Source organism: Cryptomeria japonica, chromosome 4, assembly GCF_030272615.1.
Source record: "Cryptomeria japonica chromosome 4, Sugi_1.0, whole genome shotgun sequence".
NCBI lineage: Eukaryota > Viridiplantae > Streptophyta > Pinopsida > Cupressales > Cupressaceae > Cryptomeria > Cryptomeria japonica.
Window position 1 is genome coordinate 551,675,579 of NC_081408.1, and position 13,214 is coordinate 551,688,792.

The following is a 13,214-nucleotide window of genomic DNA, read 5'->3' on the forward strand; positions in this document are numbered from 1 at the left end:
AGGAGGGAACCATCAAAATGCCTTCTGAACAAGGTGTCTACAAGGATGGTGTAACGGGCACATTGGAAAATGAAGGTTTGTTGTTGGGTTTTGGTGAGGTGTGGGGGAATGGTGTTGTTTTTGAGGAAAGCTAAGGTTTCTTGGTACCAAGGGGACTTGGGACCAACGAGAACACACACCATTTCAGACTCTAGTAGGTCATATGCTGGTATAAACAATTGCTCGACCAAGAACTTGGACTTTTGACTATGTGCTAGCATTTGAAGGAGGGAGCCAATGGTGGCCATTGCATCTACAACCCTGTTGTTTGTTCATGGGATTTGATCAAACTTGATTGCCATGAAATGTTGCTTAAGATCTTCAACCATGGTATGGTAGGGAAGGAGTTTATCATCTTTTGTCTAGTATTCATCATTGACTTGTTTTATGATGAGCTGGAAATTGCCATAGACTTGTAATTCCTTTATTTTCCAGTGGATAGCCAAGTGTAAACCTATGATGAGGGCCTTGTATTCTGCTATGTTGTTGGTACATGCAAAGGCTATCTTGTATGATTTTGGGATGCCATATCCTTGAGGTGTGATAAATAATATTCCTTCCCTTGATCCATTTTGAGTGTAGGAGCCATCAAAATACAATTGCCATGTGGAGGATGTGGTAACAGTCACAATGAACTCATCTGGTAATTTTGTGAGAAGAGGATGGTCACTTGGAAGTGGAGCTTCAGCCAACTGATCTACAATGACTTGTCCCTTGACTGCTTTTCTGTCCACATATTCAATGTCAAACTCACTTAAGAGCATGACCCATTTAGCTGTTCGGCCAGTGAGAGCAGCTTTGGACAAGAGATATTTAAGTGGATCGATTTTAGCAATTAGTTTTATTTTGTTGTTTAGCATATAGTGTCGGAGTTTTTGTGTGCTAAACACCAATTCCAAGCATTCTCTTTCAATGGGGGTATAATTTAGTTCATACCCTACCAGTGTACGACTGATGTAGTAAATGACATGTTCTTTCCCTTGATCATCTGTCTGTGCCAATAATGCCCCCAATGCCACTGCAGTAGCACATATATACAAAATAAGAGGTTTTCCAGGAGCAAGAGGCATCAATACTGGAGGTGATGCTAGATATTCTTTTAGTTTCTCAAAGGCCTTTTAGCATAAGTAGTCCCATTTGAATGTTGTGTCCTTGCATAGGAGGTGTGCAAATGGATGGCACTTATCTGCTAGTTGTGAAATGAAACGTCTAACAGACTAGAGTTTTCCCTAGAGATTGCGCAGTTGTCTGAGAGTTTTTGGTGGAGGCATTTCCATGATAGCTTTTAATTTTGCAAGATTGACCTCGATGCCTCTGTGGGAAACAATGAATCCTAATAGTTTTCCCGATGTGACTCCAAACACACACTTTTTTGGATTCATTCATAGTTTGTATTTTTCTAATCTTTCAATGATCTGCTTTAGAATGGGGATGTGTTCTTTTCTTGTCTTAGATTTGCCAAGCAGATCATCCACATAGTCCTCCATAATTTTGTGTAAGAGGTCATGAAAAATTATTGTCATTGCACGTTGGTATGTAGCTCTAGCATTTTTGAGACCAAAAGGCATGACCCGATAACAGAAAGTCCCCCATGGTGTTGTGAATGCAGTTTTATGCTGATCCTCATCTGCAATCTTGATTTGGTTGTATCCAGAGAATCCATCCATAAGCGAAAACATCTCATGTCCTACTGTAAGGTCCATAATCATATCTATGTTTGGGAGCGAGAAATCATCTTTAGGACAAACTATATTTAGATCTTGGAAATTTGTGCAGATGTGGATGCCCCCAGTAGGTTTTTCGACAGGTACAATGTTGGAGACCCATTCAGCATAATCTATTGGTTTGATAAATTTTGTGTCTAACATCTTTTGGAGTTCCACCTTGACCAGGAGTGCAATATGTGGGTGCATTTTGTGCAATCTTTGTTTTATAGGTTTTGCGTCTAGGCAGACGACGAGATTGTGAACCACCAAGGCAAGATCCAACCCTGACATATCGAAATAGGACCATGCAAAATTGATTTTTACCTTTGTAAGGAAGTTGATGAAGTCTTGTTTCTCTATTTCTGTGAGGGATTTGGCTATGAGCACATTTTTTGGAATGACTTTGGTGCCCATGTTGATGTTGTATGTTTCTTCTATCAGCAAATTTGATTTTTCCTCTGGAAGGTAACCAATGGTAGGGAAGTCAAATCCCTCATTGTTAAGTGCCTTTTCCAGGTTTTCACTTTCAGATACGCCCTTTGTTTTTATTTTTTGCTCATCCAAAGGTGCCTCAGGGAGGTTTTCACCTAGGAAATCATGTCTTTTCCTTTTATTATCTTTTTTGTGGCTAAGGGCATTGACCTAACTACCAAAGTATCCCTTTTCGTGTAGTTGAATACCCTCGATTCTGTTAAAATCTTCCAGATTTTGAGAAATGAGAGCATTATCGTTGGCACAGATATCTAAAGTGGGTTTGTCTTGTTGGCCCCAGTCAATGAGTTTAGGATGGACAAGATGTATCTCATGTGAAGTGGGAAGGGTTATGGGGGTGATGGTATTGATGTAAGCGTCCAAGAAGATATATTTCTCGTATTCATAAGGCATTTTGTGGAATTCCTCTTTGTCAGTGCTTTCAATATCCAAAGAAGGACTAGAAGGGGCACCAGCAATAGTAATCTTAGGCACTAAGGTGTACCCCAAGCTTCTGTTGTATCTATAGGAGATAGGATTTATGGGTGCTTTCTTCCTTTCTCCTCTGGTCCCAGGCCGTGTCCTTTGTAACCCGTTTTTTTAACTATGGTAGATTCTTTTGGGTACATTTTTTTGGATATTCTTGCTAGATCTTCATCCTCTTCCCTATACAGCTATGAAGAGATATCTACTTTGAGGCTCTCATTATCAAGTGGGCCCCATTGTTGGAAGGTGGTGTTTTGGCATTGCATGACTGGTTTTGGGTCCTTTTTGAGCTCTTTTGGTTTGTCAAATGACTTAGGAGAGAGAGGGAGGTTGCCTATCAATAAGATGTCCTCCAATTTGTATTCTCCACAGCCATTGTCCAAGATCTTGATTTGATTATTTGGTTGGGATGATGTGGAGGCAACATTTGATGTGTCAGATGGAGGCATTGGTGAGGGTCTATTTAGTGGGGCAATGATACAGATGCTTCCCCTCTAATAGCTTGCAATATTGAAAAGGTTGGGGATCACCTTTGATAGTGATCACTTTTCCATTATAAGGGAATTTGATGCATTGGTGATAGGTGGAGGGTACGGCCTACAAGGAATGAATCCATGGCCTCCCGGAGAGAATGTTGTAGGGGAGATCAAGATCTAGTACTTGGCAAGGGGTTTCAATTGTAATGGGGCCCACTTGAAGACGTAAGGTGATCATGCCCTTTGAAATTGTTTCTACATCATCATATGCCTTTATTGTGATCCTTCCTGATGTGTCTATCAAATCCTTAGAAAGTCCCAATTGTTTTATTAATTTGTATGTGCACAGATTAAGCCCGGTTCCACTGTTTATTAGGATACATTTGACCTTGTGCTTGTGGATGAGAGCTTCCATGTGCAAAGGTTTGTTATGGTCTTCATCTGCGGGAGTATCTTTGGAGTTAAATACAATGTGTTGCTGGGCAGCAAGGTTTCCAATGAGGGCTTGGAATTGGGTGGCGTTGATGTTATCAGGAACGTGTGATTGGAGAAGGGCTTATTCCAAAATTTATTTATGGATCGGAGGTCTTGAGAAGTTCCAAAATGGAGATCTGTGCGGGTGTCTTCCCAAGTTGATCAAGGAGGTCATATCGGCGGGTGGAAGACATGGGTGGGGGGTTTGGTGGGGGAGGAACTCCTTGGATGATGACTCTTCCTCAACATGTAGTTGCATTACAGTCATTCTAGAAATGGGAGGTGGAAGGCATGGCACCTTGAATGACTATTCTAGCTGGATTTGGTCTGCTTTGGGAAGAAGGAGGATTCACTCCTTAGATGGTTATGACATTGACATGATTGTCTGTAGGTTCAATGTGACTTACTAAAAAATCAAAACCGGTTACGTGATTAGCATAGTCATAATCCATTGCGTTAGATGATGAGCCTTTTCCTTTATCATGATTCAGGAAGGGTTCCTAGTACATTTTGAGTTTGTCATTGTTATTACCAGGTTTTGCATTTGCTACTTCAATCTCACCTCTATCAATGAGATCTTGTATGTAGATCTTCAGTTTCATACACTTGCATGTATCATGTCCCTTAATACGATGATATTCACAATACTCATTTTTCATTATACCATCTTGGTTTAGGTTGATTGGGGTCAAATGGGCGAGTGATTGGAAAAACCACTACACCTGCTTGGACAAGTTTCTGAAACACCATTTCAATAGGCTCAGCCAGAGGAGTGAAATCTCTTGAAGTTTTGTTATTCGATCGGGGTGGTCGTCCCTGGATTGAGACGTTGCTGTGATGTTTTGGGGATTGATTTTGATTATTTTGATTGTTGAATTGATGATTATTGGTGGTGGATTTTGGGGGAGCAGCCACGGTTTGGACCCACTTTGCATTAGTTACACCATCATTAACCATGTTTTTATTCTTGGACTAGAATTTTGGCTTGTCGTTATGATAAGAGGAAGAACTTTGTGTCAACTTCTGGTAATGTTTCAAGGTTCCTTCCTCCAACAAGACATGTTCGAGGATGAGGCCCTTATCGGTCAATTTTTGGAAGGATTTGATAGATTGGGATATTAAGGGTTTTGAAAGTTTAGGCACCAAGTTCTTTTGGAATAGTTCAATTTGATGTTGTTATGGCATGTCCCACTTGAATTTCTTGATAAGATGTCACCATCTTTGTAGGAAATTGGTGAAGGTTTCTCTAAGACTTTGTTTTATATTACATAGGTCAATCATAGAAACATCATTACCCATGTTTTTTGCATAGCGGACCACAAATGTTTCTGCCATGTCTGGAAAAGAGACAATGGAACCTCATGGTAAAGATGAGAACCATGCTAGGGCATCTCCCATGAGACTCTTGGGAAAGAGTTTGTGAAGATAAAGGTCACTATAGGAGACTTCTTGGCATAAGATGTGGAATTTTTGAACATGATCGCGGGGGTCTCCTTTGCCTTCATACTTGGTGAATTTAGGGATCTCAAATCCTAGGGGATATGGTGCAACTGATATAGACGGGTCATAAGGACAAGGGAAAAACTCTTCAAATGAGTAATTTTTTCTTTTATTAGTCCTTTGTTTCATGTCCTTGATGATATTTTTCATGTCTTGAATTTTCTTGATGAGGTCTTGTTGTGGGCTTTGATAATGATGAATTGTATTTGCCCCAAGAATTGGATGAGCCAAAGAAGGTGCACCACCAACAATATATTGATATGATGAGGAGGTGGGAATGTGGGATGTGATGACCGATGTTGCGGGGGTTTGAGTGACAGTTACTTGTGGTCCGCAAACGGTTGTAATGGGATTGAATAGGACCTAGATAAAATTTGCGACATTGTTGGGAGGAAGGGAAGTTTGTTGAATAGAAATATGTGGTTGAATAGAAGGAGGTGGTATAGAAGTTTGTTGGAGAATAGATGAGATTGGATTTGATAGTGGTATGGATGGTAAGGAGGAAGAAGGTGGGATGGAGACCACGGTGGGAGGTACCGCGGGTGGAATTGATTGAGCTTGGATGATTGATGGGGCTGCAATTGATTGAGTTTGAATAGTAGGTGCAACACTTTGTGTGGGAGCAAGGTATCCTTGTGGTTGTTGGGCAAAAGTGGATCTATTAAACTCAAGCGGAAGTTGAGCTCCATTTTCAAGAAGAGCTTTGAGAAGTGCAGTAGGATTGTGTTTAATAAACTTGTCCATCATCTCTTGGTTATAAGAATCTGTTAGGAAAGTTTGCACTTCCGGACAAAGTTCATCTTGGCTAACCATGTTAGGATTTTGGCTTTGATCTTGATTGCTAGGTTGCCCACTTTGTGTATGATCTTGCATGGGATCTTCATATAGGACACCAATGTCTGGCATGCCATATTGCTATTCAGCCATCTTTTTCTTTTGGGATCAAGTTGCAACCATATATGATATTTGTGATGAAAGGACTTAAAAAATTTGAGGGTGAAAGGACATAGGAAATTTGAGGATGATTGATGGAGGAGGTATGGTAGTGATGGTTTAGAAGAAATTTGATGACTAGGTTGTCTTTGGCATGAACATGAAGAATCGATTTGAATGACAAGTTGTATGAAGGGATACAACCACCCTGATTTGGATGATAATTGGTGTTTCAAAGGACAAACTTGAATGTTGATGGAGAGGATGGAATCTTAGCTTCTCTCTTAGGCTTATGAAATATGGGATGGACAGAGCTTTGACACAATTTTTGGACTTGGTGTGGGTAATGACTTGGACAATTGTTTGTGTCTTGACAAGTTTTTTTGCAAATTGTTTGGGGATAGTGATGTGTTTTTAGTCTTCTCTTGGCAAGTATGTATCAAACAAAGAAAACACAATGATCAAATGTATATTATGTCAAAGACACTCATGCTCATATACAACATTCTTAAGGCTAGAAAGGACAATAGTCATTGAATCCCAATTGGTTTCCCAGCTATGCTTACCCAGAGTGGACACTTAGATGCTTGACCCCACTGGCTCCCCTCCACGGCACTCACTTCTCAGGGTAGCCAAGCATCAATTCCCATGAAAACTCCTCATGGTGAACTTTGTGTCTCTACTAAGGGCCATAAAAATATGGGCAGCTTCAGAGGTCCGACCTCCTCGACCAATGACTAGAAGGTTTTTTGGCCACTATGAACAAGGTGTTTAGTAAGTCTTCCCATTAGGAGCTACCCTTCGAAGTTGCGCAAGCGCAATTGAGGCCTATAGCCCAACGAAGCACCAAGAACTTAGTAGTCATGCAAGCATGATTGAGATCTCTAAGACCCTACTAAGCACCTAATGTGAGAGTGAACTCTCATATAGCCCCAACCATTAACCCTTTCATAGTCAATAGCCTATGTATTATAGTGAGTTGGGAACCCAAGGTCTGAGTGTACTCACTTGGGTCATTCCCATCTTACCTTCTCAAAGAGCAAGTTGGGAGGGCAGACCCATTAGAGGTAAACACACAATCAAACAAGAAAAGGTTGGAGGGTCTGGATTTCTGATCGTCTAGCAAGACGAGAGCATACTCTCCTACATTTATGCTTTTCTTAAAGACACATAAGAAAATGGTTCATTCCATTTTAATTAATATCTAGGTGCCTAATTTAAATAAATGCACAATATTTGGTTGAATCAGCTAGGCAACCTGCAAAACAACTTGATTAGTAGTTTGAAAAATGGAGTCTTCAAAAAGCGTCCTGCGAAACAACTAAATTAGTAGTTTGAAAAATGGAGTCTTCAACAAATGTCCTGCAAAACAACTTGATTAGTAGTTTGAAAAATAGAGTCTTCAACAAGAGTCCTGCAAAAGACAACAAAATGACAAAAATATTAATTTTTTTGATTTTTTGGGAATAAGTAGAAAAACATGAATAAAAACTTTTTTACTAATGACAAATGTAGATTTGGAGGAAGCTTTGATGGGTAAATGGGGTTTGACTAGGTTTTTGCCACTTTCCAAGGGATAAGCAAGCAAAACATGGGGATTTTAGAGTAGAGATGAAGGAATGGGAAAATTTGTCCAAGAGGGACAAAGAAGCAAAAGTTGGAAATGGATAATATGGAAAAAATTTGGGGGTGATTGGATAAAAGGGGAAGGAGTTATGGCAACCCTAAAAATAGAGGAATGTGGGATTTTAGGCTTCAAAAAGTGGATTTTTGGGATAAGGCCCCCAAGGAAGGAAATGTGGAAAATGGAAATGTGGAGAATCTGGTGAAGTTTGAAGGAAAATGGAGTCAAGATAAAGAAGATATGGTGAAAAAATAGAATAAAAAAAAATATCAAAGGTCCAGATTTCTAATTGTCTAGATAGACGAGCACACTCTCCTACTTTCACACTTTACTGCAGTTAGATAGATTATGATTAAACAGAGCAGATAACACAAAATGAAAAGAAAATGCAGACTACAGTTAGCGCCTAAAAATTTCAGACAGATTAATAGAGCAGATATCAAAGCAGACAGTCACACTAATCAGATGGAAAAGTGCCGAAGGTCTGGATTTTTGATTGTCTAGATAGACAAGAGCATACTCTCCTATTTTCACACTTTCCTGCGGTCAGAGCATATAGTCGTGCTAAACAGAATAAATAAAAAGTGCCAAAGGTCCGGATTTCTGATTTTCTATATAGACAAGAGCATACTCTCCTACTTTCACATAGATTATAATAAAATAGAGCAGATAACAGATCAGATAACAAAGTTATCATGCAGAAACAGAAAAGAAACAGAATGAGGAGGAGCCATCGTGTAGAAATACAAAGCCGCTATTCTAGAACCCACAAATAAGATATATATATATATATATATATATATATATATATATATATATATATATATATATATATATATATATATATATATATATATATATATATATATATTGCAGTCACACTATTCTAGAACCTGCATCTCACAACTCACAAAAACTTTAAAAAAATATTAGTTCTTAGGGAAATGGGTTCCACCAGACATGCCAAAATGAAGAGGGGAAAATAGATTAGAAGGTCAAATGATAAAAAATATAACCAAATAAACATGCAAAATGCTAAAATATCATGAAAAGACCATTTCACCTTGCTATTTTACCTTCTCCTTTAGATTGAGCTTGATGAAGTGAAGGTGCCCCTTGATAATGCAACACTTGATGTGCTCCTTTGATTGCTGGATGTGGATGGCTCTCCAATGTTGTGTGCAAATGGAATGGATTTGGAAAATGATAAGGATGAGATGATCAAGTTGCCAAGATGATTTCCTGGGCTCAAAAGGGTAGCATAAGCTTACTGGATTTCGAGATGTCTCTTTGAATGAAGGGATGGCGCCCTTTATTTATAGGAAGAGGAGAGAAAAATGGATGGCTAGGATGGATTCAAGATGAAGGGCTAGGATTTACTTGTGAGCTCACACAAGGTCCAAGAGAGGGTGTGGAGACCAAGAAATATGCCTTAAAGGCATTTCCTATCTCCACACTCCACAAGGTGCATTAGTGGAATTAAAAATTCTCCAAAAAAGGATATCATGGGGATTGGAGGAATAAAAAGAATCAAAAATTCCTTGGGAGAGGGGATGCTTGGAGGAATGTGAGATTTCAAAAATCTTACATTCACCTAGGAAAAGAGTATTTAAAATCAAGGGGATGACATTGTGGCTAATCATGTTGATTAGCCATTAACGATTCATTAAGAGGGGGATTAGAGGAAATGTTAGGTGGGATTAGGATAATTTGACTAGGAGAGAGAATGAGTGGAGGGAATAAAAAAAATTAGAAGAATAATGTTAAGTGAGTTTAGGGAGTTTCTAGAAGAATTTATTAGGTTAATGATGAATTAAGAAGATGATTTGTAGGAATCATGTAGGTTAACTAATTAATTGAAATTAATTAGCTAAGAGGAAGATTTGTGATGATTTGATTTTTTAGAAGAATAAAGAAAGGGATTGATTTAATCAATCACATGCTATAGTGACAATATTAACTATGTGAGGAATTAAAAATAATTAAAATAATTATTTTTAAGTGTCGACAATCACTATCATGCCTCCTTAATCAATCATCCTTGAATTTCCCAAGGACTTAGCACATCAAATAAATCTCCCTCCACTATCAAATCAATTATCAAAATCCAAATCCAATTGTCGTCTAATCCAATTTAATCTCACGTTAAAGTTACATGCCTTGTGAAATTTCATTTAGACCTCATCATTAATCAATTGGCTCTTGTTCTTGAAGGAGAATCCTCTCCAAGTACCTTTTGCCTAATCCTTTTTGAGTCAATCAAGACTCTTAACTCACGTCTTTACTTTGCTTAGGGTCATTAGTCAACCCTTGGTATAAGAGAGACTTTTTAATCATCAATCGAAGGTCTAAATTCTACCCAACTTGGTCATCACCTTGCTTGTGGTTGCATCCACCACCTAAATCCTCATCCAAGGACTAAGGTGTCAAATCCTAATCAAATCCAGGCTCTAAACCATGAACCCCACCAATCAACAAAATCCCTTGTCATAAAAGACAAAATCCAAGATTCCACAAATATCTTGCTAAGTCCTTTATCACAAATTTCCTCCTCCAAACTTTTCTAAAGTTATTCGTGTATGGTCACAACTCGATCCCAAAAGAGAAAGATGGCTATAGCATGCCAAACATTAGTGTCCTATATGAAGATCCCATGCAAGATCCTACACAAAGTGGGCAACCTAACAATCAAGATCAAAGCCAAAATCCTAACATGGTTAGCCAAGATGAATTCTCTCTCAAAGTGCAAACTTTCCTAGCGGATTCTTATAACTAAGAGATGATGGAAAAGTTTATCCAACACAATCCTACTGCACTTCTGAAAACTCTTCTTGAAAATGGAGCTCAACTTCTGCTTGAATTTAATAGATCCACCCTCACCCAACTACCACAAGGAGACCTCGCTCCCACACAAAGTGTTGCACCTATTATTCAAACTCAATCAATTGCAGCCCCATCAATCATCCAAGCTCAATCAATGCCACCCATGACACCTCCCACTGTGGTCTCCATCCCACCTTCTTCCTCCTTACCATCTATACCACTATCACATCCGATCTCATCTATTCTCCAACACACTTCTATACCACCTCCTTCCGTTCAACCACATATTTCTATTCCACAAACTTCCCTTCCTGCTAACAACATCGCAAGTTTTATCTGGGCCGTACTCAATCCCGTCACAACAGTTTGCGGACTACAACCAACTATCACACAAATCCCTGTGACATCAGTCCTCACATCTCACATTCCCACCTCCTCATCATATCAATATATTGGTGGTGGTGCACCTTCTTTGGCTCATCCAATTCTTGGGGCAAATACAATCATCATTATCAAAGTCCACAACAAGACCTCATCAAGGAAATTCAAGACATGAAAAATATCATCAAGGACATGAAAGAAAGGACTAATTAAAGGAAAACTTACTTGTTTGAATAGTTTTTCCCTTGTCCTTACGACCTGTCTATATTAGTTGCACCCTACTCCCTAGGATTTGAGATCCCCAAATTCTCCAAGTATGAAGGCAAAGGAGACCCCCACGACCATGTCCAAGAATTCCACATCTTATGCCAAGAAGTCTCCTATAGTGACCTTTATCTTCACAGACTCTTTCCCAAGAGTCTCACGGGAGACGCCTTGACATGGTTCTCATCTCTACCATGAGGTTCCATTGTCTCCTTTCTAGACTTGGTAGAAAAATTTGTGGCCCACTATGCTTACAACATGGTTAATGATGTTTCTATGATGGACCTATGCAATACAAAACAAAGGCCTGGAGAAACCTTCGCCAATTTCCTACAAAGATGGTGACATCTTATCAAGAAATTCTAGTGGGACATGCCAGAACAACATCAAATTGAGCTATTTCAAAAGAACTTGGTGCCTAAACTTTTGAGACCCTTAATATCTGAATGTATCAAATCCTTCCAAAAATTGACTGATAAGGGCCTCGCTCTCGAACGTGTCTTGTTGGAGGAAGTAACCTTGAAACATTACCAGAAGTTGACACAAAGCTCTTCCTCTTATCATAATTAAAGCCAAAATTCTAGTCTAAAAATAAAAATGTGGTCAATGATGGTGTAACTGATGCAAATTGGGTCCAAACCATGGCTAATCCCCCAAAATCCACCACCAATAATCATCAATTCAATAATAAAAACAATCAAAATCAATCCCAAAAACCTCACAACAATGTCTTAATCCAGGGATGACCACCCCGATCGAATAACAAGACTCCAAGAGACTTCACTCCTCTGGCTGAACTTATTGAAATGGTGTTTCAAAAACTTGTCCAAGCAGGTGTAGTGGTTTTTCCAATCACTCGCTCATTTGACCCCAATCAACCTAAACCAAGATGGTATGATGAAAATGAGTATTGTGAATACCATCGTATCAAGTGGCATGAGACACAAAAGTGTATGAAACTGAAAATCTACATAAAAGATCTCATTGATAGGGGCAAGATTGAAGTAGCAAATGGAAAACTAGGTAATAACAATGACAAACTCAAAATGTACCAGGAACCCTTCCCGAAGCATGATAAAGGAAAAGGCTCATCATCTAACACAATGGGTTATGACTACACTAATCACATAATTGACTTTGATTTTTTAGTAGGTCACATTGAACCTGTAGATAATCATGTCAATGTCATAACCATCCAAGGAGTTAATCCTCCATCTTCCCAAAATAGACCAAATCCTACTAGGATAATCATTCAAGGCACCACGCCTTCCACCTCCCATTTCCAAAATGACTACAATGTAACTATACGTCGAGGTAAAGTCACCATCCAAGGAGTCCCTCCCCCTCCAAACCCCTCACCGATATGACCTCCTTGACCAACTTGGAAAGACCCCCACATAGATCTCCATTTTGGAACTTCTTAAGACTTCCCCAGTCCATAAAGAAATTTTGGAACAAACCCTTCTTGAATCATGCGATCCTGATAACATCAACTCCACTAAATTCCAGGCCCTCATTGGAAACCTTGCTACCTAGCAACACCTTGTATTTACCTCCAAAGATGCTCCTACAGATGAATACCATAACAAACCTTTTCACATCGAAGCTCTCATCCACAAGCATAAGGTCAAACGTATCCTGATAGATGGTGGATCTAGGCTTAATCTATGTACATACAAATTAATAAAACAATTGGGACTTTCTAAGGATGTAATAGACACATCAGGAAGGATCACAATAAAGGCATATGATTATGCGAAAAGAGTTTCAAAGGGAATGATCACCTTGCCTCTTCAAGTGGGCCCCATTACAATTGAAACCCCTTGCCAAGTACTAGATCTTAATCTCCCCTGAAACATTCTCCTCGGGCGGCCATGGATTCATTCCTTGCAGGCCGTACACTCCACCTATCATCAATTCATCAAATTCCCCTATAATGGAAGAGAGATCACTATCAAAGGTGATCCCCAACCTTTTCAATATTGCAAACTATTAGAGGGGAAGCATCCGTATCATTGTCCACTAAATAGACCCTCA